Genomic DNA, 7,875 nt, shown 5'->3' on the forward strand with positions numbered 1-7,875 from the left:
GAAATCACCTCGGCGCTCAGCCTCTATAAACACCCAGCAGAAATAAACACACACACACACACACACACACACACACACACACACACAAACACACACACACACACACACACACACACACACACACACACACACACACACACACACACACACACACACAAAGTCGTGTCTAAGGCTGTTTCAAATCCTAATGTTAATAGTCCACTTAGATTTTAAGCTTTGATGCAGCTCCTTGAGTCTTTCAATTCAGTGCCGCAATGAAGCAGCCAACACTATCATGTTTAATTCATCATGATTAGAGATTTCCCCAAAAACGCCAGCTATCAGCCAAATAATAAAACATTTAAGGCCCACAACTCCTGAACAGTTTCAAACCTTCATTGTTATTTGATGATGAAATTAAGGAAAAGAAGAAGAAAAAAACGGAGGCAAAGTTAGCTGCAGCTGGGCCAAAGCTCTGCCAAGAGAAGCAACTTTTAAAGGTTTTATCACATAGGGACACATAGCTATTGTTTATTTTTTGACTGAGGATAACTCAGATCCTGGCAGGACAGTATGAAGGATTAACACTGGAGGAATCCTAAACTAAAAGTAAGCTCAGCAGTTCAACTGGCAGCTCGAGACATCCTGTGACATCTCTGTGTTGAACAGCTCTACAGATTAGAGGCGAGTATTGGCACAAACTTCACGATACAATATCACAATATATCACAATAGTGTGATATATTGTGATATTCTACAGTTAACTATTTGATTGAAAAAAAAAATCATTTTTGTTGTGTTTAAAATAATGAAGGTCAGATGCAGTGTTTCATCCATTCACTTTACTTGAAAACATAAAGTGCACCAAGTTTGTCACTTCAAGTGATACTCCGAGATGGAACAAGTTGGGTCCTATCACAAGGTTTAGGGCAGAAATTACCCCTACAGCAGTGCTTTTGTGCAGCAGAAGCCCAGAGCGCTCGCACCAAACACCCTCTCCATGCTCGTCTGCCGGTTTCCTCTGCGCTCAGACGGGGCCATATTTTACTTGACCAAAAACACAAATAAACGAACTCCCATCAAAAAAATCTGATATCGGTCTGCATTCACGCTTTATTTAGAGAATTTTCAGCGCATTACTTTCACACAAAAACACCGCTAAATAAGGCTCTAGTTCTCATCGTGTCTCTTCGTCCTGGCAGACTACCTGCGTTTGTTTATATCTGGCTCGCCGCGCCGAACTGATACTCTAAGCGACGAGCGCCTCGTAGCCAGTTGTGGCTCTGCAGCAGAGGTAGCGCCGTTTTACGACTCGATGAGAACTAGAGCCTTATTTAGCGGTGTTTTTGTGTGAAAGTAACGCGCTGAAAATTCTCTAAATAAAGCGTGAATGCAGACCGATATCAGATTTTTTCGGTGGGAGTCCGTTTATTTGTGTTTTTGGTCAAGTAAAATATGGTCCTGTCTGAGTGCAGAGGAAACTGGCAGACGAGCAGACGTGGTGGTGTTTGGTGCGAGCGCCCTGGGCTTCTGCTGCACAGAAACACTGCTGTAGGGGTCATTTCTGCCCTGAACCTTGTGATAGGACCCAACTTGTTCCATCCCGGAGTATCACTTTAAACTACTGTGACATTAAAATATTGTTGCAAAAGAGTTATGACATTATGAAAGATGTGTTCAGTTGGTGAAACTGATAAATGTCACGTGGTGTAACCAACGTTACTCATAAAAAATCTAATAATGCACAAAACATGACTACTATTAATATTTCATCAGTTTACTACACTGTAAAAATTAAACTCAAATAAATTCTAAACTAACTGACCCAAGAAAAAAGAGAAAACGTTGATGTTTACGGCATCAAAACACACATCACGAAGTTTAGAAATAAAATACTTTGAGTATACTTTGAGGTTTTATTTATCATACAGTTTACGGGCAACATAACGCAGAATAGCTCTTCGGCGCCATCTACAGCAGTAGAGGTGCTGAAGACGTATTGCACTTCCAACTCAGCTACAATATTAATTTTTATTTTAAGAAAAATATCAATATTAAGAGTTGATCAATATAAAAAGCAAGTATTAATATCTTATCACAGGTCTAAGTTTCGTGATATATTGCCGTATTGATATTTTTCACACCTCTACTATGGATATGAATCCAGGTCCCAGAAAATATGTTGTAAAGTTTGCAACCTAAAATGGACCACTCCAAAAATTCTAGCCATGACTACCACTCAATGCTAGGCAGCTCAGGATCTTTCCCCTTAATAGTTTGATTCATAAATGTTTGTCTCTGTGTTAAATGTCAGATGGTTATGTAAAATCCTTTTTGCAGATGCACAGTTTTTGTCTTAATGATAAGTAGCAGTCCTGTAAAGTTCTATATGCCCTCTTTTTAAAAGCCCACACAGGCTCTTGATCTTTACAGTTCCATTATGTTGATTGGTGTGTCAGTAGGCTTGATCAAACAGCAGCTGGGCCTCAGAAATATCTGGCCATGTGCCAAGGATCACAAAGGTATGGTGAAAAGCTACCAACCGACAGGTGCTAACAATGTAGCCACATGGCCAGAATCAGAGAAATATCAGGAGACCAATAAAGACGACAACAGCCAAAGCACCTGCGTTCACTTCCCTGTGATTGTTATCTATTTACTTCAGACTTAATCCTTTAACCTACAACAGGCTTTACAGGAGATCTCCATTAACATCTGAACAAACTCTCTGACATTAACGGACATAATCTCACACTCACAGATCACATCTCCCAAGCATGAAATATCTCCTATCATGTTTTGCATAGAAGTGCATGATTTACAAAAACGATTCAAATCAACATGACACAGCTACGGCTTAGGAATGATCTCATTAAAGTACCAGAGCAAACTATTTTTATAGCAAGTGACACACTCACACTGAAGCACATAGACACTTTGACCTATGAGCCACTCTGGACTACAGTGGCCGCGTCGACATGGTCTCACCCGTACAGTTTCAACACCTAATTCATTATCAGCTTCTGCAAGGCCCTGCCATTCCCGGATAAGTAAGTGACGGGTTATAAAAAGCAGAAGAGCTGTTCATGTTCACATTAGTGAGTGTCACTTATGGGAAAACGTTTTAACCAGGGAACTGATCTAAAGAGAAAAGTACACTCACGATTTAACAACCATTCCTAGACCTTGCTGCTTTGAACTCACAAAGGATGCAAATATATGAATAAGTATCTCAATGCTTTTAATTTCATATAAATTTCAAGTAAGTTCCTAAGTTTGATTTTATGCAATTGATTTTGCTGGATCCTATAGCAGCCAATATTTTCTTACTTATTAAGATCTTTCATGTTAAACTTTGGCATCAGTTTCCGTAGCAAACATTCTATAGAGCACTGACTGACCTACCACTTTTCACAAGGTGGGTTTCCTGCACTTTATCCTGGCTTAGCAGGACAGACAAGTTAATGCCACTGTTTTGTGTCCCTAATTGGTTTAAAGCATGTCTGAGTGGATCCTTGACCAGAGCTTTTTCTTCCCTAGAATTTTTCACCCTGCAACAACAAGTGAGAGCGCTGACATACGATGGAACAGACAAACAATAACTTCAAAGAACAAAATAGCATCAGAGTATCTTTTCAGATATTTTAAATTAAAAACACTTTCAAGTTGCCCTCATTACTGTGGCCAGCAGGTATCAAACAGTTTGTAAAAGCAATAACACAAATGCAAAAGTAACAACACAACAGGAATGAAAAGAAGTCTGTTATTTCAATGGACACAGAAAAGTTGTGAAAGTCAGTAAAATAGTTTTTTTTTTCAACTTAATTTAAAAAAGCTAAAATGCTAACACTATGGCATGACTGATTCTTAAAGATACAAGATGACACATCACCGGTAAATAGAATAGAAATGTAAGTACCATGAAAGATATCACAAGTTAAGATCCCTATGAAACAATTCTTTTTGTAGCTTAAGTTCAAAACAACAACAACAAGGTTTGGCTTACTCTAACAAACTGCCTGTTGGGATAACCAACCTATTTTAACTTTCCCCTGGGCTGTACTTCTGTTGTGTTTTCTGTTTGTATTCCTGTTGTGGCTTTTACAAATCATCTTACACTTGCCAGCCACCGTACTTCATTGTGTAATCCCCTTTTAAATAAAAAGCATTCTCAAAAAATAAACACTCAATCCAGGACAAAGCTCACATCAAGTCTGCACTTTTTCACAGCTTCTGAGACGTAGCCTTTGAAAATGTGAACGCAGCACAGTGTCAGTGCTCTAAAGCTATAGTGAGGCCTCTTTGTTTCAATGGCTGTTACAGCAATCATAACAGTGGTAAAAATCAAGATAAGATCCTTTTAAGATAAGAACCCACAATAGATTTTAGTCATCCATACCTGCTTAAAAAATCCAAAATGTGTACCACAGATTTGTAGCAACACAATGCCTCTATTTGATTCTACAGCAGGAGTGTAAATTGTTAATTATTACCTTATCAATTATAGAAAAATTCAACATTGTTGCGGTTTTCCTGGCTAGAATTGACCATGAATCACAGATGATCCTAATCAAACCCTCATGTGGACAACAAATCAATATTTCATAAAAGAGAAAATGGCTCAGCAGTTTATGTAAAACGTCAGCGTCTTTAAAGAGCTGGATCACTGAGGGCCCGGGAGCAGAACTGCAAACTGCCTCTATTATCCGTCAGACGAAGAATCAGGCGTACACCACTCAAGCCATGACATCAGCCTCAGAAGAATGGCAGCAAGAGGAAGACAAAAGAGGAAGGGGCAACATGAAAATAAGAGGACGGCATAGCCAGATTAAAAAAAACTGAATACAGACTATCAGAGGGATGAAAACAACTATGATAGTAACCTCCCTGTGACATTCTGTACTTTCAAAAACAAATGTATTGCATTCTCCTATTCCCTGATGGTCTGCCTTGACCCCCCCCCCCCCCCCCCCCCCCCCTCTCTCTGACATAAATACACACAAACACACAACAAGCACACACGCAGCCTCTATCAGTTACTCTAACTGGCAGGTGCAACTGAGTTAACGCTAACAGAGACATACTTTCTTCCTCAGTGGCCATCAGTCATGTCAAAATGCAATGATCGCCCATCAAGTGTGTATATTTAAGCCTCTATTAGAGGCTGTTTATTGGTGCAGCAGCCCCTCTTGAGACACATAGCAGCCAACTGTTGCTCGTCATGCTGCATCCTGTTGTTTCACTTCTTTTCCCCAAGGCACAAATGTGCAGCCATGAAAAGAAATGTAATACCACATCAAGGATCCTGTCCACTAAAGTGTTCAGACTCACACCCAAAGGCCAGGTAGGTAGGTAGGAAGATAGGCCACAGTGGGAGTGACATGAGGTTCTCGGAGAGATAATGTTACTCTTTGTGCATCCTGGACACCTCCCAGCTCATCCAGAATTCAAATAGCTTTTGCTGATACTATCCACCTGGATTTTTCTTTTTCCTTCATTACATCATCACTTTAGTTAGCAGCACAGAGGATGACTTTTCGTTTGTGCTCTCTCTCTCTCACACATATTTAAGATGATCTGTAAAAGAGCAACAGATGAAGTCTGAAATAACCTAAATGCAAAACTGCATGGGGAGGAAAGTGCATAAATGCTGAAAAGTGTTATCATTATTATCATAGGCTATGTATTTTGCTGTTGTGCGACTAAACTGAGATTCTTACACCTAGTACTTTAGGTATTAACAAACATTCACAGGTCCCATTGAAAAAAACCCTCAGTCTTACTTTATCTTCTTAAAAAAACAAACAATGATGCTCTACAGGATCTTTTCTCTGTAGCGCAGAAGTTTATGCAGACAATAGGGATTATCCTCAGCATTTTGGATGTAGGTTAAACATGGATCTGAATTTCTGCTTGTTCCTGTAGCCCATGCTGCTTCTAATGTCAAGCAAAATTTCTATTTTCCCACAGCTTAAAAGCTTGTGGTCTAAGTCTTTAAGAGACTCACTGCCCTGACCGCATCTTTCTATAATGCACTGTAAACTTCAAGCACTGGTATGCATTTTCTCCATGAACTGATTCATTTGCCCCTTGTTGTTACAATTGTAGTCCACCGTGTACGGTTCCAAAAATGCGCAAAATAGCACATTTACCCCCTCAAACAGAACAACATTCAGCCCCAAGTTAAAGGTTCGCTGCTGAGCAGCAGCAATTGGAGAGAAAAATTGTCCATTCACAGCATTAGTCCATTGTAGTGTTATGTACATACCTTATAAGTAATGCCGTTTTTCTCGACTAATTCCGCAACATGTCGTCAGGTAAACAGCCTCTTCCATGAGAAATGACTGAAGTCCTCACTTCAATAGAATTAGCGAGCTACAGTGGCCAGTAAGCTAGCACTGCGTCCGTGTGATGAAACTGTACACCTGTTTTTCAACTTGCATGGATGTAGCCGGTGTCCGTCATCTAACTAAACGCGGCTCTCCCTCACACACTTTCTCTCTCTCCTCTCACTAGGGCTCGAATAGCAATGCGGTGAAGATGTCCTGTCCTGTTTCCCTCATGGCACGAACCTCCCAAGACAGAGGCGACGCGGCAGAAGCACAAATAGTGACCGCATTTCTGACTAAAAGCGCCAGTAACACCGCGGTACCAGCATACCGACAACACTCCACCAGCTCTTAAGCGCTCGCTTCCACCCAGAAATGGGCTGAACCTGCCTCCTGTTTCCGTTTATATTATAGTTGAATGATGTCGCGGCTCCGTGCGCAAAATGGCCTCTGTGTATTTTCATTCAGCAACAGTCCACCGCGAGCTTCTCATTGGGTCTGCGTGTAGCCATGGTAACGCCCGCGGTTCAATCAGTGCACGCAGAGGGCACGCGCAGGGGGGCTGTGTACCGCTCACTGCTGAAGGGGAAGTGCCACTTTACCTTCATATCCGCAGTACACGCACGAAAGACTGACCTCACGCATGAGCAGCTGACAGAGTATGCAGCCTACAGACTGTGCTAATGGTTCGAACATGATAATAATATAGCCAGGCTTAGAAAGTGATTCACAGAGGCTTGCTAGGAATAAGCTGCAGCTGTAGAGCCAACATTTGTATCTATAAGTGTTCTCTGGCAGCATATCATATTGTCATTGAACTATTTCAACAGAAATGCATGCTATAAATGACACGTTTTGGCTGGGTTTTGCCTGCCTTGTTGGTATATTGAGTGTGGGACTGACTGTTGCAAAGAAAAGAAATAGCAAAAGAGAACCCTTGAGCAGATGTGCATTTAAGGTAACAAAAAAAAAAAAGGCCACTTCCCTTATCCCAACAAAGACTTTCAAGGTAACCACGAATGAGTGTGCCAATTATATAGGGATATTTACACAGAGTGTATCGCTTTCCAGTGTATGCTAGTCAACTTCAAGGCATCTACACAGTAAGTCTTAAGCAGTGAAGTTTCCAAGTGTCATATTTAGAGTGAAGACAACGGGCTGACCACAGACTGTATTAAACATGGACATAGTCTCCCCAACGTCACCCGCCTGTTTTCTGAAACATAAAATGAAGCAAATCGGGAATCGTGGCCATATTTGAAGTGGCAAGTGTTTCGCGTACAGCTATAAGGCACCCGTCAGTCACGTGACCTGAGCTGTGCCCCTGATTGGACGAGCTCGCGATCTTAATATCCTCTGAACCGCCAGGTTTAAGACCCCCCCCAATAGCAAACTTAGCAATTTGGACAGGAGGTGTTTTTTGAGCCAGGCCGTAAAAAGGTTAATTTCTGCTTTGAAAATGGCTTTTGTTGGCTTGGTGTTTATGTGACTTCCGGTACTTCCGGAGCCAGCTTCAAGCGGACACTCAAGAAACAGCAGAGTTTAGCACTTCTGCATTGTCTCATAT

The 7,875-nt window shown here is 41.2% G+C and overlaps 1 protein-coding gene across 12 annotated transcripts in view; it reads right to left on the reverse strand.

The window, feature by feature from the left end:
- Positions 1-6,864, reverse strand: part of sorbs2a (sorbin and SH3 domain containing 2a) — a 52,243-nt gene extending 45,379 nt beyond the window's left edge. For 4 of the 12 annotated variants that reach the window (XM_074685520.1, XM_074685530.1, XM_074685557.1 and 1 more), the window contains exon 1: positions 6,248-6,864. The gene's annotated coding sequence lies outside the window, so the exon portion shown is untranslated. The remainder of the gene's footprint in view (positions 1-6,247) is intronic. The other 8 variants (XM_074685583.1, XM_074685618.1, XM_074685546.1 and 5 more) reach the window with 7 other exon arrangements.
- Positions 6,865-7,875: the final 1,011 nt, after the last annotated feature.

The sequence above is a fragment of the Halichoeres trimaculatus genome, unplaced genomic scaffold (genome assembly GCF_033239565.1).
Source record: "Halichoeres trimaculatus isolate MK-OKI-2021-1 unplaced genomic scaffold, fHalTri1.1 fHalTri1_scaffold_2, whole genome shotgun sequence".
In the NCBI taxonomy this organism is placed as follows: Eukaryota; Metazoa; Chordata; class Actinopteri; order Labriformes; family Labridae; genus Halichoeres; species Halichoeres trimaculatus.